Raw genomic sequence first — 26,991 nt, forward strand, 5'->3', positions numbered from 1 at the left:
GTCTGTAAAGCTTTTGATTTCTCTGTCGAATCTGAATGAGATCGTTGCCAGGTAGAGTAATCTTGGTTGTAGGTTCTTCCCTTTCATCACTTTAAGTATATCATGCCACTCCCTTCTGGCTTGTAGAGTTTCTGCTGAGAAATCAGCTGTTAACCTTATGGGAGTTCCCTTGTATGTTATTTGTCATTTTTCCCTTGTTGCTTTTAATAATTTTTCTGTGTCTTTAATTTTTGTCAATTTGATTACTATATGTCTAGGCATGTTTCTCCTTGGATTTATCCTGCCTGGGACTCTCTGTGCTTCCTGGACTTGGGTGGCTATTTCTTTTCCCATGTTAGGGGAGTTTTCGACTATAATCTCTTCAAATATTTTTTTTGGTCCTTTCTCTCTCTCTTCTCCTTCTGGGACCCCTACAATGCTAATGTAGCTGCATTTAATGTTGTCCCAGAGGTCTCTTAGGCTGTCTTCACTTCTTTTCATTCTTTTTTCTTTATTCTCTTCCACGACAGTGAATTCCACCATTCTGTCTTCCCGGTCACTTATCCGTTCTTCTGCCTCAGTTATTCTGCTATTGATTCTCTTCATCTGGTACATAGCCCTCTGCCTTTTCATCTTGTCTGTCTTTTTGTGAATGTGGGTTTTGTTCCACAGGCTGCAGGATTGTAGTTCTTCTTGCTTCTGCTGTCTGCCCTCTGGTGGATGAGGCTCTCTAACTTCTGTAGACTTTTGAGAAAATGTGACCAGAATAAAGTAGGTGAACATTTTAATCAAGAGATTAGTTTAATATGACAAATTTTAAATGTTTAATTATTGGCAGCTTTTTCTGTTTGGTTGGTTTGTTTTGGGTAGAATATATATAGCTAATTTTCTTAGATAAAGAAACTATGCTAGTACCTTCCAACTTCTTTAATACGGCTTTTAAGAATAATTTAAAGAATAAGGTTGACACATTCTCTGGTTACAAATCTCTGTAATGACCAGGGGTAAAGGGGATGCGGGAAATTTCGGTTTTTTGAGTCTCAGGAGTTAATGGGTATGTTTTGGGTTTTGGTGTCTCGGTTGTGGGCCAAAGAGTGATGTTCCCAGAGCCACTGGCCCAGTAAGGCAGCAGTGCCTGCCATACGGTTCAGAGGTATGGTTCAGTGGGTTAGAGAGACCCCAGTTTGAATTTCTGTTTCACCACTTACTAGGCTGTGACCTTTAGTTAGTGTTTTAACTTCTCAGAGCCTCAGCCTCCTCATCTGTAAAATAAGAATAACAAAGCCTATCTCATAGAATTACTGTAAAGATGAAACAAGGTAATTTGTGTAGGAGAGGAGGTCAATAAATGTCAATTTGTACCCACTCTCCAGGCCTCTCCCACTTGGTTCAGCCTCTGCTGACATTGTCTCTAATGTATTTGTTTTTGTATATATTTTCTCCTCTGATGGAGATATATTCTACATTATTAGGGACCACAGCTATCAAAAGTAAAGGTTGAACGGATAATAAAATACATTTGATTCTCATTATTTGAGGTAGTTATGTTCTATAAAGTTATATAGGGGAAATACGGGGTTATGGTCCTGACACCCTCTGGTCACATTTTCATCAAGCCATCAATACATAACCTTGTTTTAGGTGTATTTCTGTTTAATGACACTTTATTTAATACATATCGTTGATTCATTAACAGAGTACTCACAGCAAACAGCACTATAATTCATGCCTGAATGAAGCTTGTCTAACATACTGTGTTAGATTTTGAGGTTACATGTAAATTTTAGCAAGTAGGCGAATTTGGAAATATGGAATCCATGAATAACGAGGATCTAGTGTATCTAAAAATGGATGTAGAACTTTGCATCTGCTGTTTACTTAGTCCTGCTCTGGTTTGTCAGATGTTGTCATGGGCCTTTATGACTATGACTGTTATTCCACCCTAAACACCCTCATGTGAGTATGAATTTGACTTATTATTTCCCTAAATACCCTCAGATGAGAGGGCTGGAAGGGATGGTGGGGATGGGAATACTCCTCTTTTGTGTGAGTTGCCGATCACCTCGCAGCCACCCTGCAATCATAAGCATGGGATAAAATTACAATCAGATTCTCTCCTTGTATGTAAATTGTAATCTACATAATGTGAACTTGGATCTACCATATTGTCCTAGGTCAGAAAAAGGAAATGTATAAATTATTTCATGGCATGGAGTGAACCCTTTAAAAATATAATGTTGACTTGTTTTAATTTAAGTAAAACAAAGTCTTATTTTTTATAGTCATCATTTGCTTAAATTGTTTGCAGTTACAGTTACTTTCTTCCCAGCACAAACTGTCAGTGTGGGAGTTGGTTTTGTTGAAAGCCTTTGTCTAGGCACCTAAAGATAACTAGAAATCTTTTACTCACTGAGACTACAGCAGAATTGGTTGGATGTTTCTGTGTTGACTTCATGCAACATACAGAAAACTCTTAAAAACTATTTATTCAAATATAGAATGTCTTTGGCAGATAATTAGTCTTACTGGTTTCTATTCTGACATATATCTTCCTTAAATGACCTAGAAGAATGTGCACTTTCAATGTTGTTAATTGTAAGGTATGTTCAGATCGGTACCGGCTTTCTTGTCCCAATCTCCTGGTGATCATCAGAAAATACTGATGAAAAAGGAGCCCAGATAAGATTACTCTGTGGTCATGAAGGAATTAGCAAAGTTAACTGCTGTAGAAAAAAATAAGAATTTGATCTGAAGCCAAGCCTGTCACTTTAATATTGCTCTTTAGGACTCTGCATATTTTTAACCTTCAATCCTGCGTCACGCTTGCTATTTGTTTTCTCTGTTTCTATTTTTGGATTGTGGAACATCGCTAGAGCAAATTCTGGGACTGGACCATGGCAGAATACTGCCACCCTCCCCCCACCTCCAAGATGTCCCCGTCCTAATCCCTGGAACCTGTGAATATGTTACATTACATTTACAGGTATCATTAAGTTGAGGGTCTTGAAATGGAGATTATCCTTGGTTATTTGGATGGGCAGTATAATCACAAGGATTCTTCTGAGCAAAAGAGGGAGGCAGGAGAGTCAGTGTGAGAGTGACGGGGTGTGAGAAAGACTTGACAGCCATTGCTGGCACTGAAGATGGAAGGGGACCATGAGCCAAGGAATGCGTGACCTCTAGAAGCTGGAAACAGCAGGGAAACAGATACTCCCCAAGAGCCTCTTTTCAGACTTCTGACCTTCATAGTTATAAGATTGATAAATTTGTGTTGCTTGAAGTCACTAACTTTGTTATAAATTGTTACAGTAGCAACAGGGAACCAGTGCATGGACTTATATTGCTCTACAACATCATGTAACCCAGCGTTATCTAATCAACATCATGTAACTCAGTATGGCTGCACTGTGTCATGTTGCTGTCTCTGAATTGTCCACAGTTGTATCCTCTCCTCTTTCTGTATACACATTGAGTAGGTAAGCTACTTTCTATTTTACTAAAACTATGAAGACTATCAAGCCTAAGTTACTTGTGTACAAAGACTACAGAGTCATCTAATCCTTGAGAGAACTTTCTCCTGGTCCTGCCACCTTAACTCTTGTGTATGTGCTGTTTCTCTGTGTCTTAAATAGATCACACTTGACAGGGACAGATGAGAATCAAGGAAACTAATTGGGAGTCTATTGTAAAATAGTATTGGTGAGAATTGTGAGGGCCTGAATTAGGACTATGGTGAGAGAGGGAAAGAGGTGATTTGGAAAATCTCAAGTATGAGGGGCAGATTGGAGAAACGTTTTGGAGATAAACTTGTAAAGATTTTATGACAATTTATTGTAGGGAAGATTGAGGATAACAGGTCTCTGTCACATAGTAAGTACTCAAATAACGGTTAAATGAATGAATGAGCGACTAGATAGATGTTGATTGATGTCAACTGAGATAGGAATATAGGAAGGACATCTATTGTTGTGTAACACATTACCTCCATATTTAGCATCTTAAGACAACAAACGTTTATTATCTCCCAGTTTCTGAGGTCCAAGAGTCCAGGTGTCACTTAGCTGGGTGGCTCTGCCTCGGGGCTTCTCGTGAGGTTGCAGTCACGCTGAAGACTGGGTCTGGAGGCTCCAGCTTCAAGTTGACTTGTGGCTGTTAGTGTGGGACTTCAGTGCTTCACCAAGTGAGATTTGCTGTAGCAGGTGTTGCGAGGGAGTTGAGGAGAGATTACTAAATATGAGGGGAGGTGTAGTAATCTCCCCTCATATAGGTGATTATTAAAATCATGAGTGATTGGGGCCTTAAGCAGAATAGAGAACATTTAGAATAGCTGCGGTGGGAAGGAGGAGAAAATAGCTAACCAGATTCAAGTGAAAGGATCAGTGAGATGTGTGGTTGTCCCAGGAGGAATTTAGACGTGATATTTGGTATCAGTTTGAATGCTGCGCAGTTTTCTGCAAAGTCCCGCCATACTGTGGAGAGGACCATTGTTCACCAAATGTAGGAGAAAAGGCATGTTATTAAAGGATTAATCCAGAGTCTGAATTTTGCCTGAGAGGTGTAGCAGAACTGGGATTTAAGAGACTTAAAGAGCTTTGATAGAGAATAGTTCAGTTAATCTACCCTGGTGTGCTGCACGGGGAAGGAAGTGAGGTTTAGGATGGAGCTAATAGATAAAGGAAAATTTAGGAATTGAGAGGACCATTGGTGTGTAATGTAGATAATGGCCAGTGGTTGAGGGATAACACAAGGAGTTGTAGCATGAGAGGGAGCTATATGAAGATTTTTAAGATGGAATAAGTTATAACAAGATCCAGGGCACAGTCTTGAGAATGTTTATAGGTGGGTGAGGTTCTTAGATTTAGGAATCCCAAAGAACTTTAAGTCTGGTCTTTTGGAGTCTACATGCTTTTTTGAAATCTCCAAAGATAATGGCAGAGTTGGGATAGGAGGAAGATTTGCGAGTCCCATGGCTAAATTTATTCTGAATGTGGGCAGTGACTGGGAGCCTGGTTTGTTACTCTGATGAGGCAGGTGGGGTGATAAAGCTAAGTAATAGGGTGAGTCATAAAGCAAGAGGCAGTTTTCATTATGGGGGAAGAATAATGATTTGGAATGGTTAACAGTAAGTACCATTTTTAAGCAACCATTTCGTGTTATTTTCTTATGATATTTAATTCAATTCTTACCATACCCTGTGAGGTTATTAGACTTTATGAGGAAGTTGAGCATTAGAGAGTTTAAGTGACTTGCCCTGGGCCCTGCTGCTAGAAGAGGTAGGAGCTGAACCTCGGTTGTCTGACTTTTTAGAAAGCAGCATTAGGCAGCTAGGTGAATGCCCGCATCAATTCCAGACCCCATGATGTATTAGGTACAATGTAAAGTCCAGCTTCTGTTGGAAGACAATCTGTGTCTTTGGCTGAGAGGGACAGAGATGGGTGAAGGAACCAGGGAATGAGGATGGATCCTGGAATTTAATTTGCAGCCGTTCTGCATTCACATGTCTAACTAAGCTGGAATATATGGTCTTACAATGCAGAATCTTATTTTGCTTAAGCGTTTCTTTTAGTATCAACTAGAAAATTATAGGTATTCAATAAATGTAAAACAAGAGGCCAGATTTTTTGAGAAAAATGTGATGCTTTTAAGTGAATTATTTGCTCAAATTGTCTTTTCAACTTGATTATTAACTTGTTTATACAACATTTCTGGATAGTTTGTCCTCCTAAAAATAGTGAATAACGTAAATAAAAATGCCTATTTACTAAATATCTGGAATTTTTTTTAGATTGTCAGCTTTTTGTTGATTGATATTTAATCTCAAATCTGAAAATGACAGTTTATAAAATCTAAGCATCTTTTAGAAAACTAGCATAGAAGTTATTTAACAAAAGAAGAGATTTTGTGCAAAATATAGCCTCTGGAGTGAACATCTCTGAGGTGTGGGACTTTGCCTGTTTTACTTTATCCCTGTATGGATAGTCATTCAGCAGCCATTCAGAGTGTCTGACAAATACTAGACCCTGTGGGGGACACGAGTAAGTCAGGAGCACGTCGTCCAGGAGCCTGCAGTCTAGCAGAGGTATGAGACAGAAGTTACCTGAGGCAAAGCAGTATTTGTATTCAGTAAACCGCTTAGTGGTCAGTGTTATCTGAGCGGAACTCTGGTCAGATCAGCAAGAACGTTCTGAGTGCTTTCATCCTCTACTGAGCACAGCTGCCTTCACCACAGATGGGAGGCAGTAGGGCTGACCAGCCTGGCCCCCACATACCTGGTTGCAGTCTCTTGGGAGGATCACGTCAAGAACAAAAGCCATTAAACCAAAAAGCGTATTGCGCACTAAAGTGTATCAGGCCCTGTATTAAGCAGTTTACTTGTGTCGTCATCATACGTTTATGAAGTTGGCAGTATTCTCTTCACTTTACAGAAAAAACCCCGAGGCTTGGAGACGTTTAAAGTAACTTTCTCACAGTTGTACAGTGGAAGTTAGAAGGCTGGCCTTGGTCACTTTTCTCTAACATATCTGGGATCCTGTGTAAAACCCACAGTCTGCTGTGTTCAAAATGGTAAGACCAGAGCCCATCTTGGAAGCTTCAAGCCAGCTCTTTCTATCTTACGTCATGTCTCTGTCCCTGGACCCGGCTCTACATATAGCCCCCTGGGTCATCTGGCTTATCCTCAGGCAGTTGTGCTTTCTTCTCCCGGACACTTGTTGGGTTTTTATATTTGCTCTCTGGAACTCTTATTCCATGCTCAGCAAACTTCTCTGCAGCCACATCTCTTCAGAAAATATGCCGTCTTCTTACTCTAATTGAAAACCTGGCTCGCTCCCCAGGATACTGCCTTTCCCTGCTGCTTTTGCAGGTGACTACTACTCATTTTCACACATTTCATCAACCAAATACTCATAAAGAAAATGAAGTTCCATTAGGAAAATGAAGAATTTGATTTTTTATGCTGTGATTTGTGAGTGACCAATTTATACTTATTAAATATAGTAGCAAGTTATAAAATAGGCTATACTTACAAAGATGCAATGGTTTGAAGAGTTTATATTAAGATTATATCTCAAATAGGAATAGTCTTTTTGTTGAAAATAGTAAAATGTGCTTTTCTGCCTAGATAATTCTTATAGGTAAGAGTAGATAAAATTCAGTATAGCCACCGCTTATTAACACAGCATTTATAATGATAAACGCCTGAAGTAGTGCTATAGTGTATTGTTATGATAAGTACTGAATAATTCTTATGCCTGACAGAATATTTACTTATCATGGTATAGTTGGGTGCACAGCATTTGCTTCAAGTAATTATGCCTTTAGTCATGACCTAATTCAAACACAGATTGGAATAAAAGGGTGAAAAAAACGGAAATAATTCCAATAAGTAAAGAGGGATGTTAGAAAGAAGCTTTTAAAACAAATAAGCTGGGAATTCCCTGGTGGCGCAGTGGTTAAGAATCCTCCTGCCAATGCAGGGGACACAGGTTCAATCCCTGGCCCGGGAAGATCCCACAGGCCACGGAGCAACTAAGCCCGTGCGCGACAACTACTGAGCCTGCGCTCTAGAGCCCGCGAGCCACAACTACTGAGCCCGTGTGCCACAACTACTGAAGCCCATGCGCTTAGAGCCCGTGCTCCACAGCAAGAGAAGCCGCTGCAATGAGAAGCCTGTGCACCGAAACGAAGAGTAGCCCCCGCTTGCCGCAACTAGAGAAAGCCCACGCACAGCAATGAAGACCCAATGCAGCTAAAAATAAGTAAATAGATAAATTTATAAAACAACTAAGCTGAAGACCAAACCCTAGGAAATAGTTTTATTGGATATGATGGTTTCTAAAGTTGAACTGTCAAAATAAATTGGGGAAATTAACAGGGACATCTAAAAAAACATATTGGAAATGAAAGTTTCAGTAAAGTAAACGGGAAGAAAAATGTGGACTATGGTCATTAAAGTGAGGAGATGGCCATGTTACCTAACATACCTTCCAGTTACCTATTGCTGCCTCTCACACCACCCAAAAACTTGTATAAAACAACCACCATTTTATTCTCATACATTGTTGGGTTGGGAATTCAGAGAAGAAACAGTGGGGATGGTTTGCTCCACAATGTCTGGATTTTCAGATGGGAAGACTAGAATAGCTGGGTGTGACTTGATCAGGGGGAGTTGAAACAACTGGGGCTGGAGAATCCATTTCTAGGATGACTTCTTTACTCATGTGCTGCCTGGACTGAGATCACTTGAAGGCTGGGCTCAGCTGGGGCAGTTGACTAGAGGAACTACATGTCCTCTCCAGGTAGCTGGAGCTTTTCACAGTTTGCCGGCTTCTGGAAACTGGGTCCTCCAGAGACAAAAGAAAGCTGCAAGGCTTCTACTGATGTAGGCTCGGAAGTCTCAGCATCACTTTTGCCACATTCTGTTGGTTACAAGTGAATCATTAAGGCCAGTGTAGATTTGAGAGGAGGAGAGTCTACTTCTTGATGGGGGAGTGGCAAGGTCCCACTGCAGAAGAGCATGTGGGATGGGAAACGTTGTGATCGTTTTTGAAAATACAGTCTGCCAAAACATACACTTTCTGGGAAGAGAGGAAAAAATTTAACTCACATTTACAGCTTTTTCAGTGATTAACCACAGACTTTTAAGGGATTAAAAAAAGAGAGAGGGCTTCCCTGGTGGTGCAGTGGTTGCGCGTCCGCCTGCCGATGCAGGGGAACCGGGTTCGCGCCCCGGTCTGGGAGGATCCCACATGCCGTGGAGCGGCTGGGCCCGTGAGCCATGGCCGCTGAGCCTGCGCGTCCGGAGCCTGTGCTCCGCAACGGGAGAGGCCACAACAGTGAGAGGCCCGCGTAACGCAAAAAAAAAAAAAAAAAGAGAGAGATGGTAACCTAATATACATTATTAGGAAATAGCTCTTACTGCCATTTTAAACACAAATATAGAATCTCCAGATTAGCAGAGACGCTTTCCCTCAACATTTAACGAAGGCATTATTAGATATATGGTAATATATGGTAATAAGAAAACTTTTTATTATAAGTGTAGCAGAAAGTTAGAAAATATACTGGTGTGCATTTTGGATATTGTCACTGCTTAGCCACTTGCCAGTCTTGCTTACCTATTGGGACAATAAGCAAGAAGACAATAATTTCAAGGCTTTTGGAGATTACTTCCAAGATTTTGGGATCTTTGGTAATGGTGTATGTGTGTATTTGGGCAACAACCTTTATTGGCTTCAAGTTACGGTACATTAATTTTTAACCATATTGTGGAGGAAAATTTTCAATCTGATTAAGCTCTTATTTCTGTCCTCTTTGAGAAGGGGGCAGATGGTAGTATTTACATAAGTAGTGTGTCAGGAAGGAAGAGAACCAAATCTTTAGCACACTGGAGAGTTCCCACCAAGCCAGGATTATCTAGGACATAGTTCCATCTAGGGGGATTTAAGGAGGTTAGTGATATTGTGGTTCGAATACTGAATATTTATGACAGCTCTTTCCTTTGTATTTGTTCTTGGCTTCATTTTGTCACAGTGTAAATGCTCAGCATGTGTGAGTGCCCAAATTTACATCACTTTGGAAAGCGATAAAATACTTGGTATATTATATGAATAATTTTAGTTTGGGAGATATTTGAAGATTTTAGTGACAGAGCTGAAACTAACTGCATGCTGGATCTGTGATTCAGTAGCCAGTTACTTTGATGCCCAATGCCGAGTGATGCCCTTGAATAAGATGAGAGATATATTCTGGTGAGCATAAAATGTTGCTGTGGGATGGTAGAACTCTAAATTAATTTTAGGAAGCTTCTGTCCATTTAATTTTTAAGACTGTTGCCTGTACCTGGATGTCTGCCATCACCTCAAATACCACATGTCCAAAATTGAGTTAATCATCTTCTCCATCAGACATCTCCCACATGCCAAAGAATAAAAGAAATAGGCCAAAAAGAAATCTAGTTTCCTTTCTCTACTCTAGCATTTCTGTCTGACCCTGCCTTCCTTTGAGAGTGGAATTTGGGGATTAAATTTTTCTTTTTAAGTATTTTTGGTTTTTTCTTTGGTATTTCTATTAGATTTTCCTTTTTATTTGCATTCCCCCAGGTGGGAATCAGTGTAGACCTTGTTTTTGTAGTCTCCTGACTTTCGTGCTCTCCCTATTTCAATTTATCTTGCTTCTTAGTGCTATGGTACTATTAATAAATGTAATCCCCTGCATGAGTATTCATTTTCTCTTCTTTGTTCACTAGACCAAATCTAAACTCCTCAGCATGTTTTTTGCTTATTTGCCTATTCGTGGGACAAGGGTCTTCCAGGGCTTAAGTATTAGGTTTCTCCAGAGAAATAGAGCCAGTAGGATATATGTTGTTAAGTTAATTAAACAAGGTGGCTCTTAGACTAAGGTGGCTCTAATGCCATGGTGGCCTAGGTAGGCCAACCAAAATCTATGCCTGTAAATGCCTCAAGATTATGAAATCTAAACCTAAGGAGAACCCATCACAAAGAGCCAACTAGGCTTTAAGCTGTAGCCAATCAAATAACTTCCTTGCTTTGCTTCCACCTCTTCTCTATTAAAGCCCTTCCCTGAGTTCCTGTTGGTGGAGTGCTCCTAATCACTTCCGGTTTGGTACTGCCCAATGCGACTCAATTTTTTCTCAACTAAACCCTTAAAATTTTAAATATCCCTCGGTTTATCTTTTAGCAATATATAATAGGATATATAAATATGATTTATTATTAGGTATTGGCTCACATGATTATGGAGGCTGAAACATCTATAGTCGGCAAGCTGGAGACTCAGGTGAGCCCAGTCCAAGGGCAGGAGAGGACAGATGTGCCAACTCAAATGGGACAAAGAGGTTCCCTCTTACTCGGCCTTTTTTATTCTATTTAGGTCTTCACTTGATTGGGTGAGGCCCCCCACGTTAGGGAGGGCAACCTGCTTTACTCAGTCTACCAATTCAGATGTTAATCTCATGCAGACTAACCCTCACAGACACACTGAGAATAATGTTTGACCAGATGTCTGGGTACCCCATGGCCTAGTCAGGTTGACACAAAATTAACCATCACAGCACTTCGATTGGAAAAGGTTTTCTTCCATTATTGCTTTTAGTCACTTACAACTCAAATGGCAGACAGACTCCAGGCTATAGTGAGGAGTGGGGATTAGAGAACAAGAGTGGGATAACATTTCATAGTGCCTAGAAGAGAGAGTCAGTGAAGGGCTAGGTGTAGCGCTTGTGGCCTGAGGCGTATCAGGACGGGGAGATATGGCGAGGACCAGAGGGGCACAGAGGAGGCTGGAGTCCCAGGGAGATGTGGTTTGGAATGTGGAGGAATTAGGAAGGACTTTGGAAATGTGGAATGTCAGACTGGGAAATGGAAGAGGGAGTTGAAAGAATGGGAAGGACTGAAGTCTGCAGAGTTAGGACTGACAGAGGCTTCTGGTATGAGGGCAGGGCTCTCGGAGGTAAAGCGGAGTATGTGTCGCTGGGTGGGAGCAGGAAAATGATAAAGACCAGGCTTCTCTTCAGAGAAGAAGTGGGTACTGCAGGCCTTGTAGGAGGGAGAAGAGAGTAGGTGTGTTAGACAAAGGGCATGGCTTTTGCGGAGGCAGTCAGGACAAGGGCTGAAAGGGTGGAAGAAGCCCGCAATAAACCACATCCACCGCAGAGAGTAGTAGAGGGTAAAAGAGCTTGTTGTAATGCTGAAAGAAATGTAGAATATGAGATTGGACACCAGAGAGATGTATTATCTGTACCACGTGTACTTTCAAGGAGTTAGGTTGCCATCACTAGTCATTAGGGAACTGCAAGTCAAAACCACAATGAGATACCACTTCACACCCAGTGGGGTGGCTATAATTTTAAAAGTGGCCAAGAAATTGTTGGCAAAGGTATGGAGAAATTGGAGCCTCATGCATTGCTGGTGGGATTGTAAAATGATGTTGTCACCTTGGAAAATAGCTGTTCAGTTTCTCAGTAGGTTAACATACATGAACTTACCACGTGACCCCTCAATTCTAGTCTTAGGTATATACTCAAGAAAATTGAAAAGACATCCACACAAAAACTTGTACATGAATGTTCAGAGCAGCATTACTTATAATAGCTAAAAAGTGGAAACATCCCAAATGTCCGTCAACTGATGAATGGGTAAGAAAATGTGGTATGTAGTAGAATTTTACTTGGCCATAAAAAAAAAAGGAATGAAGTACTGATACGTGCTAAAACACAGATGAACCTTGAAAACATCAAAAGTGAAAGAAACCTGACACAAAAAGGCACATATTATATGACTCCATTCTCTGAAATGTTCAGAATAGGCCAGTCCATTGAGACAAAGGGTGGATAGCTGTCACCAGGGGCTGTGGGGAAGCGGGAAGTGAGAGTAACTACTAATGGTCATGGGTTTAGGCGAAGATACCCTGGAATTAGGTGGCGGTAACGGTTATACAACCTTGTGAATATACTCAGAACCACTGAGTTGTACACTTTAAAAGGGTGAATCTTATGGTATGTGAGTTATATCTCGTCGTTATCTTTTTAAAAGGGATTGTCACACTGTTTAGTTACTCAAGGCTCAGAGCAAGAGCATTCCTGAGTATAGGACCTGTAAGACAAGATGTCTGTGTGATGCCTCTGCCTGCTTTAATCTTATCTTAAATAATAATATATGACTTCACAGATTTGATGCGCTACTACTGTGTTATTTCTAGGGACCATTAAAATAAATATATTGAATACTTAAAGTCATCTGTGCCACACTTTGGAAAAATCTAGATTATTATATCTAATTACTAAGCCAACCTGCTTTATTTTATTGTAATTCACTAATTTATCTTAGCTTTCCTTTCAGGGTTACATACAGTGTTTTCTTTAAAATTTGCTGATAAAAAAAGCAGAGACAGGATGGTAAAAAGAGGAATATGTGGGTTTTTTTGTTTTGGTCATTAATATGAATTTTTTTCTCTAAATAATTTGACTATTGACAACTTTAAAGCTCTTTTCTAGAATTTCATTACCTTTCTTCAGATCCTTTCAGAATGCCACTGAGGTTTTCTCAGTAGGAAGAGCATCATAATATTCGTTTCATTAAACTATATGTAGTTCCTGCTGAAAAATAAATTGAGACCTGAAAATGTTTATCATCATAAAAAACAACAGAAAAATATATTTCAAAAACACAGAGTAACTTCTCTTGGAACTCAGTGTAGGATACTATTGTTATGTTTCATAATTCTTACTCTTATAGAATAGGTTGGCATAGTGTTTCTTCTTTTTAATTACTCAATTAATTTTATAGGCCCTTATCTTTGCATTTAGTAAAGCAGCAGGTAGTTCTCAATCTTTCCAAGCAGGGACTTCCCTGGTGGCGTGGTGGTTAAGAATCCGCCTGCCAATGCAGGGGACGCGGGTTGGAGCCCTGGTCCGGGAAGATCCCACATGCCGCGGAGCAGCTAAGCCCGTGCGCACAACTACTGAGCCTGCGCTCTAGAGCCTGCAAGCCACAAGTACTGAGCCCGCGTGCCACAACTACTGAAACCCGTGCGCGTGGAGCCCGTGCTCCGCAACAAGAGAAGCCACCGCAATGAGAAGTCTGTGCACCACAACGAAGAGTAGCCCCTGCTCGCCGCAACTAGAGAAAGCCTGCGTGCAGCAACGAAGACCCAACGCAGCCAAAACTAAATAAATAAATATTTTAAAAATTAAAAAAAAATCTTTCCAATCAGTCACTCCCCTTGGTGGGTGTGTGGACAGCCATCTTAAAGAGGAGGGGAATGAGTGTGTAGTTTTTTAAAAGGGCACTTGCTGATTCTTATACTGTGTCCTACCCCTACATCAGGTTGAGAATGACCACCATAGTGATCAAAAGTTATTAATGGGAGTGTAACAGCCCTCTGGTTGTTGGGTAGAAAATAGTTCAGCACAGCGAGGCGTAGCGAAGGCTAGAGAAATTTGGGTGGTGTGTTTTTAGAAGCGCCCGCTCTGCTGGGAAGATAGACGCTCAGAATGGAACGGTGGACCTGGAGTCAGAGGCTCCTGCGTTACATCCCATCCCAGCCCGGAGATCGCCAGTGGGGCGGGGGAGCATGTGAGTAATCTCAGTTAAGAGTGCCATACAAGTCCCTGTAACTCGTCAGATATGAGCCCTGCTTGAAGCTAGGATAAAATTTGTAGAGGTCCATTACCTCCTTGACAGACTGAACAACTCAGAGAGGGTATCTCTCCTCCCACCTTGAATCAACCACCAGATTCTCATGCTGTGTATGACCTCCTAAACAGCTCTTCAGTCAGGTCTCATCCCTCCCCATCAAGATTTGTGTAGGAACCTCAGGCTGTTTCCTGAGTTACTTTGATGTATTTTGACTGTTCTTTAGTCTCCTCCCATTGCATATATCCTCCACAAGGCAACCAGAATTTCAATTTCTAAAATGCAAGTCAGATCTAGTTATTTCTCTGCTTAAAATCCTTCGCTGGTTCTCTGTTACGTACAAAGAAAGGCATGTTTATTGAATTCTGTGAAGTGTCGGTACCTTGACTTTTGATTGATTCATTATATTGGGGTACTTCCTTTTAGAAAAGTCAGTATATAGAAATTCAGATGCCCCATGAGTTTTACACAAAACCTCTCTCCACACAGCTACACAGTTGGTCTCTCTCAGCTTCTGCTGCTTCCTGACCTGTCTCTGGTGGTATGTTTGTTGATTCCTTTGGTGAAAGTGGCTTTAGGCTTAGGTCAGGAGTGGGGACCAGATCAAGTACAACTTTGAAGGCCACAGAAGAGGATTTTGGCTCTTTTTTCCTTGTATGTGTGTGATGGAAAACTATTAGAGGGTTGAAAGCAAGGGTTAGTTATGATTTATATTTTGAGAGGACCACTTTGGCTGTTGAGTGAGGAATGGATTGCAGCACAGCGTAAATGGGAGCCGGGAGGTCATTGAAGAGACCACTGCAGTGGTCCTTGCTCTGGAGCCAGTGGTGATGGTGGCTTGCACTAGGGTGGTTGCAGTGGAGATGGAGAACACTGCAGAGATTCATGATATATTTTGGAAGTATAACTGATAGGACTTAACAAGGACTTCATGTGGGAGGTGAGGAAAAGAGAAGGAAGAACTCTTAGGTGACACATTTGTATATTTTCATTCTAAATAGCATATTTAGGTGTAAAACGAGGAAATGAGAAAAATATAATATAGTTGTCTACATCCAGAACAGATAATGAACATTATCTTAAGTCCTTGAATTATGCTTGAGCAAGGGAATACGTGACTTAGAGGACATAAGGGCTAGTCAAGGGCTGACATAGTGGAGGGCCCAGTCTGAGAGACTGATTGTACCTCAGGAGCTATTCAGGAGTCTACACCCCACCTCAGGACCTGAGTCTTCAACACTGGTGTCTGGGGACCTGGGCCTCTGTATAGGGCCACTGGCTCTGAAGGCTCTGATTTTTCAAGGAGGGTATCTCCCCAAATTCAACCAGGTTCTAAAGAGCTTAGGGTGTGTTGTATGAAATAATATTATTCCAATCTTACATGACTCACCTTATTGAATTTTGCTGACATCCAAGCCCTTATTCAAAAGCCTATTTATTTGAGTCCTGTGACCAGACAAGATAACACACTATAGCCCTCCTATTCTAACTCCACCTCTCCATCCAGTGGCAGAATGTTCTTACCAATAAAGATTCTACAGTCTTGTGGATCCTGTGATGTACCAGGTAATTGTTGTAGTGACATTCACTCTTCTTAATATCTTAATATCTTTTCTGCATTCCTGGCCATTCAGAGGCACATTATTGGAGTATGTAAGAGTAGGGCTGGGGCAAAAAAAAAAAAAGTAGGGTTGGGGTCCGATGTGGCTTCTCCCAAATACTGGAGACATGCCAGTCATAACGGCTTCACTCTCTTGATATGTGGCACAGGGAATTCATGCTTTTGATGTACTGCTTCTTCAAGTAAGAAGCAGGAAAATTGTAGAAGAATTAGCTTCCTGCCTGGGCCTGCTGAAAAGAAGGTACTTGTCAGCTGCTGGAATGTTACATTGGCTTCATCTTCCTTCTTCCTGGCTGATGACACTTTACTCTTCATCCTGTTTCCACAGCACAGGATCTTTGGAATATTATTATTATCCTGTTTTGTATATCTGATACAGAACCTTCTAGGACATGAGTTAAAATGTTGGTTAACAATTCACTAATACTGCCCAATACACATTTACATATGATACCTTATATATCCAGTTATTGCAAAGGCTCTAAATATAGGATAAAAAATAGATTTTTATGGGGATGGGATATATTACATCACGTTAAGTAAGTACCATAGTAGAGATATGTTCAAAATATTATAGGAACCTACATATTGTAGGTCTCCCTAGGATTCATACGCTGGTTGGAATAGAGGTGATATTATGGTAGATTTAAAAATACTTTTACATAGCCTTACCAATTCAGTTTTGACAATATTGATTAGTGTATTATATATTATGCCTGTCTCTGACTGAAATTCCTCTGAGAGGAAAAGTAGAAATGGAGAAGAGCAATACTACAGGAAATTGGATGGGTATCCTAAAAACTATGGTGCACAGTTATGGTGTATTTGGGTAATTTTTTATTTGGTGGGCATAACAATTACTACAAAATTGTCTGTTCATCTGAGGATCAACCTGGTAGAATTAACTTTACAAAGTATACCTTTTCCATCATAGACACAACTCTTTTTCTGACTTCTCAGGTTACAAATATTAGTGTGATTTTTATTCTTCTTTGTACTTTGTTCCCTGTATCCAATCTCCTGTAAAATTCTGTTATAAGGAGAGAGGTGCAAAAAAAAAAAAAAAGTAACAATTGTAATAGGATAAAGGGTGACAAATATTTTTTTCCTTTTTTTTTTTTGTTGTTTTTATCTATTCTATTGGGTTGGCCTTAAAGTTCGTTTGGGTTCAGTCAGGTTTTTCCATAACATCTTATGGAAAAACCCGAACAGACTTTTTGGCCAGCCCAATAGTTTTCAAGTTTTCTACAAGGCACAAAGATTACTTTAGTAATCAGAAAATATATAGAACATACAACTTTTTAAAAAGGTAGTTTTTGATAATTGGACATAACAAGAGGAAGACATTCCAGGGAGAACACGAGTATTGGCAAAGGTTCAGAGAAAAACATAATTAGTTATGAAATACTTAGCTACTTCCCTAATCCAGATTTTTGCAGTATAAATGTTTTTTAAAAAACAATTGCTTTTCATTGTGTTTGAGAAGATAGTTTGAGTTGAACTTGAAAATATAGGAAATCTTTTTTGTTGCAGCTTTGTTATTTGCCATTCTCATTACTAAATTCATTGTGGTGCCTTATGCATCGTCTGTCTGTGAGTGAGGATGGCAGGCACTCTGGTCTTCTTTGCCATTTTTGTAGCCTTCTCCACATTCCCTCTCCACTACTATTCCGACTCCTCCAAGTCCAAGCTGCAGGATGCAGTGCGTGGGCTTCTCATTGTGATGGCTTCTCTTGTTGCGGAGCTTCTCTAGGCGCACGGGCTTCAGTAGTTGTGGCACAAAGGCTCAGTAGTCGTGGCTCACGGGCTTAGTTGCTCACATGCCCTGGTCCGGGCATGTGAGATCTTCCCGGACCAGGGCTCGAACCCGTGTCCCCTGCATTGGCAGGCGGATTCTTAACCACTGTGCCACCAGGGAAATCCCTGTGGGTGATTTTTCTACTGGAGAGATAGGATTTGGTAGGGAAGGGAGTAATGCCAGAGTGGCTTTTTGAGGAGACCTGAGCAAGAGCCAGCCCTATGAGATGATCATGTAAGCTGCTCAGCAGCTAGGAGGAGGAGAAACAACTAGAAGCCAGTAAGTGGTTTAAAAAAAAGGCTAGTTTCTATTAGGGTCTCTTTCCTTGATCTAATTAGAAGAATAAAACAAAAAAAGCAGAGGTTTTAAGAGACTCATGGACAGTAATAGCATTTTGTGTTGGTGAGTGGAAGAGAGGAACAAGCCTTCCTTTACTCTTTTTTTAATCAACATAGCAAGGGTTTCCTAGCTTCTTTGTAATTAGGAGCTAATTTTCTTTCTTTTTTTTTTTTCCCGGTATGCGGGCCTCTCACTGTTGTGGCCTCTCCCGTTGCGGAGCACAGGCTCCGGACGCGCAGGCTCAGCGGCCATGGCTCACGGGCCCAGCCGCTCCGCGGCATGTGGGATCCTCCCAGACCGGGGCACGAACCCACGTCCCCTGCATCGGCAGGCGGATTCTCAACCACTGCGCCACCAGGGAAGCCCTAGGAGCTAATTTTCTTTTCCATGGGTCTTTGAGATGGTTCTTTGACCACAGAGACATGGAAGATGAGTAGATGAAGGAAGGAATGTCACTTATGGTTTCCCTTCCCTTAAACCCACGCACCTCAACTAGAGAAAGCCCACGCACAGCAACGGAAGGCCCAACGCAGCCAAAAATAAATATATAAATAAATTTATAAAAAGCAAAATGCAGTTTGCCAATCCATTTCAGCTGCATCTCAGAAGTTTTGATATGTTTTGTTTTCATTTTCACCCTTGCCCAAAAGGTTTTACTCTTTTTCTCTTTCCGTAGACTCAGTTGGTTATCACCTGTGCCCTGCGGGGAGGGGGGAGGTAGGGCCAATGGGGAAACAAGGTTTGTTGCTCTTACCCGGCTAGTTTATGGCTCTTGTTCCTTAGATGATAAGGATCTGGGTGGGGTTTTGTGCTTTTTCAGCTGAGCCTGGCTGGCCTGTTGCATGGAGGGAGGCTTTCTCTTGTCTTCTGCCCTGTCTCCAGTCTTTCTTGTGGTCACCCACTGAGGTCATGGCTAAGAGCTTGTGAGTGTGCGCAATCCCATGTGCCTGTGGCATTCGTGGGTTCTGTGTTCTCACACTTACCCATTGTAACTTTGTTAAATTAACATTTGTAACTTTGTTAAATTTGTTAATTTAACTTTGTTAATTAACATTTGTTAACATTTGTGATGGGTGGTTCAATAAAAGACCACAAGAGAATTGCAATTGAGTTTATTACTTTACAGGTCCTGGAGGAGGTACACGGCACACCTTAAGGGGCCATGAGGGAGGTTAAGGCAGGGTGTAGGCAGCGATGGGGGTGGATCCTGGGGGAGTACTTTGGGGGTGGTCACAGGCTAAGGCCAGATTGGTCAATTCAAACCAAAAAGGAGGGGGAGGTGGTTGGTAAGCTTCTCAAGGGCCTGTTTTTATCTGAGGGGCACAAGAGGAAGACCCTGGGAGATGGGGGAGACTGAGGATCACCAGGGCAGCCGGGGGAGTCACATCAGGAACGTAGGTTTACTTATGAGCCTGTGGGCTGTTTTCTAGGGCATGCATGCTAGATGGAGAGGATAGTATCAGTTCAAGGCCCTGCAGGCCGATTGGCCACACAAAATGGATGCTGAGGCAGCAATGTTGTGGAGTAGTTTAGCTAAACCCATGCTCTACCTTTAACAGCTTGTTATAAATTTTAGCTGGATTCTTCTTACTCACTTGTATGAGAGCCTCATCTTACGTCTGTGCTCTGCCGTAAGTTTGTGCCCTGTGTGTCCTGGGAGGCTTGTCTTAGATTTAAAGCCAGGAGGTTGTGTTGTGATTTCAGCTCTTTGATAGGTTCAAGAAAACTTATGATTTTGTAGGTTGTTTGGTATTTTTAGTTGTTACTGAGGAGCATTGCTCTTTCCATCTTTCTACATCTTGCATAGAAACTGCAAGCCCCTCAGATGATTTTTTTAATTGAGCACACACCCCCAAATGTCATTATGATTAGGTTTTTTTCTTTGAGTGGTTCACTTCCTCCAGAGGGTTCTTTAGTCTGCTGCCAGGGACCTGTTATAAGCCTGACTCCTGGCATTTGGAATCTAGGGAGGGGAGGGGAATGGGGACTCACTGTACAGGATGCAGTTTTTATTAATAGACTTTATATTTTAGAGCAATTTTAGAGTCACAGAAAAATTGAGCAGAAAGTACAGAATTCCCACATACCCTTCTCCCCTAATGGACTCAGCCTTCCCCACTATCAACATCCTGTGCTAGATGGATACATTTGTTAACTGATGAACCTACATTGACACATAATCACCCCAAATACATAGTTTACATTAAGGTTCATTCTTAGTGCTGTATATTCTATAGATTTTGACAACTGTGTAATGACATGTATCTACTATTATAGTATTATACAGAACACTTTCACCGACTTAAAGATCCTCTGTGCCCTGCCTTTTCATCCCTCCCTCCTCTTAGGCAACCACTGATCTTTTTACTGTCTCCATAGCTTTGTCTTTTCCAGAATGTCATATACATACAGTATGTATCCTTTCCAGTTGGCTTCTTTTACTTAATAATATGCATATAAATTTCTTCCATGTCTTTTCAGCGTTTGATAGCTCATTTCCTTTTAGTGCTGAATAATATCCCATTGTCTGGAGATACCACAGTTTATTTATCCATTCATCTACTGAAGGATAACTTTGTTGCTTCCAAGTTTTGGCAATTATGAATAAAGCTCCTATAAAACATACATGTGCTAGTTTTTAATGTGGACATAAGTTTTCAACTTATTTGGGTAAATAGCAAGGTTGCTAGATCATATGGTAAGAGAGCGTTTAGTTTTGTCAGAAACTGCTAAACTGCAAAATGGTGCAGCCACTTTTAAAGGCATTCCTACCAGCAATGAATGAGCATTCCTGTTGCTCCACTTCCTCATCAGGATTTGATGTTGCCAGTGTTCTGGATTGTGGCCATTCTAACAGGTGTATGGTGGTAACTCATTGTTTAATTTTCAATTCCCTAATGACATGTGATGTTGAGCATCTTTTCATATGCTTATTTACTACTGCATATCTTCTTTGGTGAGGTGTCTGTTCAGATCTTTTGCCCATTTTTAAATCAGGTTATTCATTTTCTTATTGTTGAGTTTTAAGAGTTCTTTGTATATTTTGGATGGCAGTTCTTTATCAGATGTCTTTTGCAAATATCGTCTCCCAGTCCGTGGCTCATTAGATTTTCACTGAATTCTCTGCTTTTAGTTTCATGCCTTATCACCTGCCCTCCTCTGGTTCTCCACGCTGGAACTGTTCCAGTTCACTTCTCTTCTGTTTTTTTTACCAGCATAGAGGAGGGTTAACTGCCTGCTTGGTACAAGTGATGACCTGAGGGCTTAACTGCTTTTGACAAACTTGGAAACAACCTCTTTATCATCAGCCCCTGGTTTTACCCCGTGTTTTCTAGCACTCTGCTGGACAGTTCAGCTTGCTTTTCAATGGCGTTTCTCTCTCTTAGCGTTTAGGTTTTACAGCTTGTACTCTGACGAATAATTTACTTTTTCTGCATTTGCCTTATATCCTCTGGTCTCTCTGGCTTGGACTCATCTTCACTTTCTGTGCTAAGAAAGTCAATTTAGACTTGTTCCTGTGCCTTCCTACTGTGGACCCTCAGGTTTCTTTTGTTCCTTGTGAGCAAGAGGTTCAGACAGTTTTTTTCAGAATTGAGAATTGATTATGTTCTACTTTAAACGTAAAAGACTTTACTCATTCGTTTTTCCTAATGACTTCATAGCACTCTTGATTCGTGGTGGTGGTTGATTTTTAAGATGCATCATTGTTTTATGTACCACTTAGAGGGAAAAAATGCTGTCCATCTGTGATACACAATTGATTATAAGATTCTTCTCAACTTATGAGATGTTTAAATGTGGGTGAAAAGAAATGTATGTCTTAGAATCATTGCCCAGCACCACTGTGAGCATACAGACAGAAAAATATGTGTAGATTCTAAATCTCCTAAGATTCTTAGAGAGACTCATTTCCCAGTTAAATTGCAGGGGCAGAACTCATCACCAGGAACTTTTTGACTCTATCTGGCTTTCCCTGGCACTCACGCGTCTCTCTGTTCAGGATTATCTGACCATACCAGCCACCCACCAAAACCATTCTGGTCTTGTGCCTTAACTCAGGTTGCTTTCTTCACAGGTCTCTCCACCGGCCTTTGTCCTTTCAAGCCTTTCTGTTTACTGCAGTCTTCATCCAGTTCCTCTGCTGAAAACCTCTCATGCTATATATACAGTATTCTGTACTCAAAAGCTTGACACTTTACGTGTATTATCTAAAATCGTCTGCCATTAGTTTGTGTGTGTGTTAAGCAGTTCTATTTAAGTAAGATTAAGTACGAACATTTATACTTTTCTTTATCATAATGCATATTAAAAAGTGCTGAGAACATAGTAAGGCATTCACTCAAAATTTGTTGACTGTTTTTTTGTTGTTGTTGTTTTTGGCTAAGATTTGGTAGCACAGATCCCATTGCATGGACCTTAAATAGTAATCCTTATAATAAGACTTCTGTTTGCTATTTCAAAAGTCAAGTTAAATTTTTCTTGGAGAAACAGATGTATTCTCTATTACCATCAAGGAAAATACCTCCAATGTTATTAGACTTTATATTTTTAAAAAGATTTTTCTAACAATCATTATAGAAATGCATAGAGCAAACACATCTTTAAAGGTAATTCTTTCCCAAAGCAATTGGATTTCAAAGGTCTTTTTATTATTTTTTATTTATTTATTTTTGCACATAAAGGGTTTATTTTAAATGTTTTAAGGATAGGATAGAGTTACATCATAATTATAAAAATTACTTACAGAACTAACAGATTTATATTGTTTATACTTCTAAATGCAGAGAACAGGGAACTGTCTACACATTGTATAAAATAAAATTAAAATTAAAAATGAATTCAAGCTTGAAAGATGAGGTCATTTACCTAATTTTAAAATTATGTATTCAGAACACAAAGACCTCTGAACTATACACATTCGTTCAAACTGCACTAATGATGGAAAATACAAAAAGCGCAGCATTTCCAAGGAACCACAGACATTTCGACCGTAATTATTTTCTGTTACAATAATTCCTGTTTTGTCTTTGGAGAACTTTCTTTTTTTTTTTTTTTTTTTTTTTTTTTTTTAAGACAATCAGCTTGAAGAATGTTTTCAGGCACTACAATTTGTGACCATCAAAACAGTCTTCTAACAGGTCCATAGCATTCAGAGATTCAAGATTCATTTCGGGGTTTGGCACGTAAAACAATAATAGAAATGAAATCTGGTTTAGAAGCAACTGTGATTGAAGAATGCACAGTCCCTTCAAATGCTGCATAACATGCACAACTGGAAAATCACCTTCTGTTGGCACTACATTTGCTTCACCAGTGCATCTTTATCCTACAACCACTAAAACACAATTAAGCAAATATACAGAAACTGAAAACAAATAAAAACAAAGATAGAAAAGAAAAAACTGAAATATATTTAACATGCAATTTTAGTTAGTTACATTGAACATTCTGCTTAGAATGGAGCATGCAAAAAAGGATGGTCTGCTTTTAAGGTTTTCCTTTGAAGCTTTACATGGCAGCCAGACATCACGCACGCACACACACGACACGACACAATAATACTGTAGCAGGTCAGTGAGAAAGGCCAATACATTTTATACAGAGTTTCGTGTCTTGTGTTGTCACAAGTCCCATGATAATTTTCGAAATTAATGTTGTATTCCTAGAACAAGGAACCAACATTCCGTTATCAGGAAAATGCAAGCAACGCATGCAGATCTGAAACATGAGCCTAGATGAAGGCTGAACTACTCGGCTGGGGAGCAGAGTTAGTCACGGCGTCAGGAAGTGTGGTTTAAGCCACCAAAAGAAAAAAGAATGGGAAAAAAAGGAAAAACAACAACAAAAAAACCCCTTCCCCCTCCTTCAACCCTAAGGGCAATAAATGGAACAATGATTAAAATAATGATGGTAATAAATCACACGTCACATTCATTTAGAGAGATCACGTGGTATTAAAGTTGCTAAAGGTACTTGCAGAAAAACCACAATGCAAGCCATTAAGTAATGCCAGAAATGTTTCAACTGACCCAACCCTCAGGGTACCTCCAAAGGACTTTGTTTTTCAGTCTGAAGTCACTGTGTCCTGTTCATGCAGTGCAAATTATGTATTCAGAACACAAAGACCTCTGAACTATACACATTCGTTCAAACTGCACTAATGATGGAAAATACAAAAAGCGCAGCATTTCCAAGGAACCACAGACATTTCGACCGTAATTATTTTCTGTTACAATAATTCCTGTTTTGTCTTTGGAGAACTTTCTTTTTTTTTTTTTTTTTTTTTTTTTTTTTAAGACAATCAGCTTGAAGAAACTGACCCAACCCTCAGGGTACCTCCAAAGGACTTTGTTTTTCAGTCTGAAGTCACTGTGTCCTGTTCATGCAGTGCACGCTGGACAACTCCCTCTCTGGGCCACACGTGTCCACTGGGGCACGTGGAGCTGGGCTCAGCCTTGAGATTCACATGCAGGAACTCTTACAGGAGCCTCCGGGAGAACAGATGACAGATCTGTAGCATGACACTTGATTCAAGCACAGGAGGAACATCTAAGACCTGGGTACCCACTGCATGGAGAAGCTTACCCCAGGCTGCCCTCGGTGAGGCACTGGGCACGCTGGAGAGAACTGGGGTGCTGTATTTACATGGTGTGTGAGGTTACCACCCACCAGCACAACAAGGCACAGCCTTCCTGAAGGCGAAAATGGGCATCACACAAACCTCGCATAGCGCGGCCTTGAAACTACAGAATCTCTTAACATCAAGAACAGCCATGACAGACGTCACACAGACCTGGTGTTTGGCTGAGATTCATATGCATTTAAGCTTTCTGCCCAAATCTTAGGTAAGATTTTCAATCTCCACAAGACTGGTTTCACAAACTGTCTTTCTCCTAGCTTTCAAACTGCTAGAGATCATCCAAAACAAAGTGATAGACTGACGTTTTGCTTCTAAACGAACCACTTTTGCAGTTCTATTTTAGTTAAGGACAACTTGCAGGAAAGGATTCAATGGCTAAGGGCTGCTATCAGTCACACCCACAAGCCAGTGCAGGTGACTGACCCTGATGCGGTAGGATCCACCAAAGGGAACGAATCCACATCAGCAGCACACCGTGAGCAAGAACATACAGCACCACAAGAGGCGTCAGGAACTTAAGCTGTTATTTGTGTAGGCATTCTTTGAGGGGAAAAGCCGAGGGGAAAAGCCTTCTGACCATAATCATATATCAGTAATAATAGTAATAAAAATAAAGGTATCCTAGAGAACTTGTTAAAAGGCAACACTGCCACTCTTAGACTTACATTTCGAATATAAAAGCACTGTGTTCTTCCAGGAACTTACCAAATACACAGAAACCACTGATATACTGTTACCTTTTAAATCCATGTACTAAAATCCAGATTACTAATTTGTACAAATAATGGACCAAATGTGCCATCCAAAATACACCTGCATTACACTATGTGGACCAAGTACCTGGGCTTTGCTTAAAAAGAAGTATTTATGATAAAAAATGTGAACAATGTACAAAGCTTAGAATTAAAGGCAGCCTTTTACCCAGATTTCTAACTGTTTTGTAAAATTCTAATGGGGGGGCGGTCATTAAATGTTCACAGGTGATTCATATTTGAATTTACACTTTAAAGCCTCCAGACTGAAATGGTGCTCTGAACTTGACTTTCAAAACAAGCTGAATGTCCCGATGCACTTCCTGTGCCCAAATTTAATTTTGAATAAACAGCAGTAATACACTGAATACACTGAATACAAATGGCTTGGGTCAGCACTCCTGTTAAACTGGAGAAAATTATGTAAGCCCCACTCCAACCCACAAAGAAAGGACTGCCCATGAAGTGTGTGTGTGTGTACACACAGATCTGTTTGTATGTATATATACATTATATATGTATACACACAGATATAGATAGGTAGGTAGATATAGATACATATATATCTCAAAAAAAGGCAATAACAAAAATACCAAACTATGCTTGCATTGTGGCAGCAGAATAAGAGTGTTAAGCATGAAGGGGAAAGTGGATAAGATCTACTGCAGTTTTAAATGACTGTAATACTAGCTTATCTTTTACCAGACTTGCCTGTAAGTCCCTTCCAAACAGACAGACTTCTTTTAAGAGGAAGGAGTTCCTTACACGAAATGCTTTGTGTTCACCTAAATCTGTACTATTCAGAACAAAACCAGTTCTGCTGGCAGAGATTGTTGGTTCACAGGGACATTTAAGCTTTCATTAAACTGGAAAGCAATCAAGTCTTTATGTCTACAAATTATACATTTAATAGTTCCACAAATTTGGCAAAGTTCGTGATGACATCTAGGACGTTTTCACCAAATCGTAGACATAAATATGGAAATCATCATCAAACTTGATGAAATAGATGCTTTGGCTTCTGCTTGATGAATGACCATGCCAGTCCTTTTAGCGTCATCTTCTTTGGCATATTCCACTTGTTTGCCTACCAGGCTGTCCACAACTTCTCCCGGTTCCCTTTCTGCTGGAGGTGAATCATTAGAATCGGGCATAATGCGAAGGTCACCTTCTTTATAATCATCTAAGAGCTGGTACATGTACAAGACAGGATCTTTTTCATAGGTGATGTACAACCATGTGTTCATTAGCACGTGCTAAGAGCATTCCCCTCCACTCGTCTTTAGAGCCATCCTCCGTCTCAAACATGTGCTCCACTGCTTTGCCAATCATCGTGTCGGCTAGGTGTGCATCACTGATTCAAGATGTTGCAACTCTATTAGGGAGGACTTCAAGCGCAGAAACTCTTTCATCTTTATTAAGTTTTAGTCCATAAATACAGTCAAATCCATCGTATTTTATAAGATACAGAGGATTTACAGGCACCTGGTCCAGAATGGTTCCTTTCCACTGGGTGATGGGGCCATTACCCTGTTTCCACCCATGCTGAGTCCTGCAGCCTATGATGTTCCTCCGGGGCTGGGAAACAGGTTTGCTCGGCCGCACACTGGTCCGGTGTTTTTTGTGGGATGTTCGTTTCTTCATCATGCTTGCAGATACACCAGCGTGGCCTGCATCATCTCTGGACTGCTGGCCAGGTGTCTTCCCGA

General features: G+C 40.6%; 1 protein-coding gene and 1 pseudogene across 1 annotated transcript in view; one reads left to right on the top strand and one right to left on the bottom strand.

The window, feature by feature from the left end:
* The window catches only part of FAM184A (family with sequence similarity 184 member A), a 128,099-nt gene that overhangs the window by 14,841 nt on the left and 86,267 nt on the right, over positions 1 to 26,991 (top strand). The gene's annotated exons all lie outside the window — the stretch shown is intronic.
* LOC112064623 (spindlin-1-like) lies at positions 26,045 to 26,944 on the bottom strand (annotated as a pseudogene).

This window comes from Physeter macrocephalus, chromosome 10, assembly GCF_002837175.3.
Source record: "Physeter macrocephalus isolate SW-GA chromosome 10, ASM283717v5, whole genome shotgun sequence".
NCBI classification, from domain to species: Eukaryota; Metazoa; Chordata; class Mammalia; order Artiodactyla; family Physeteridae; genus Physeter; species Physeter macrocephalus.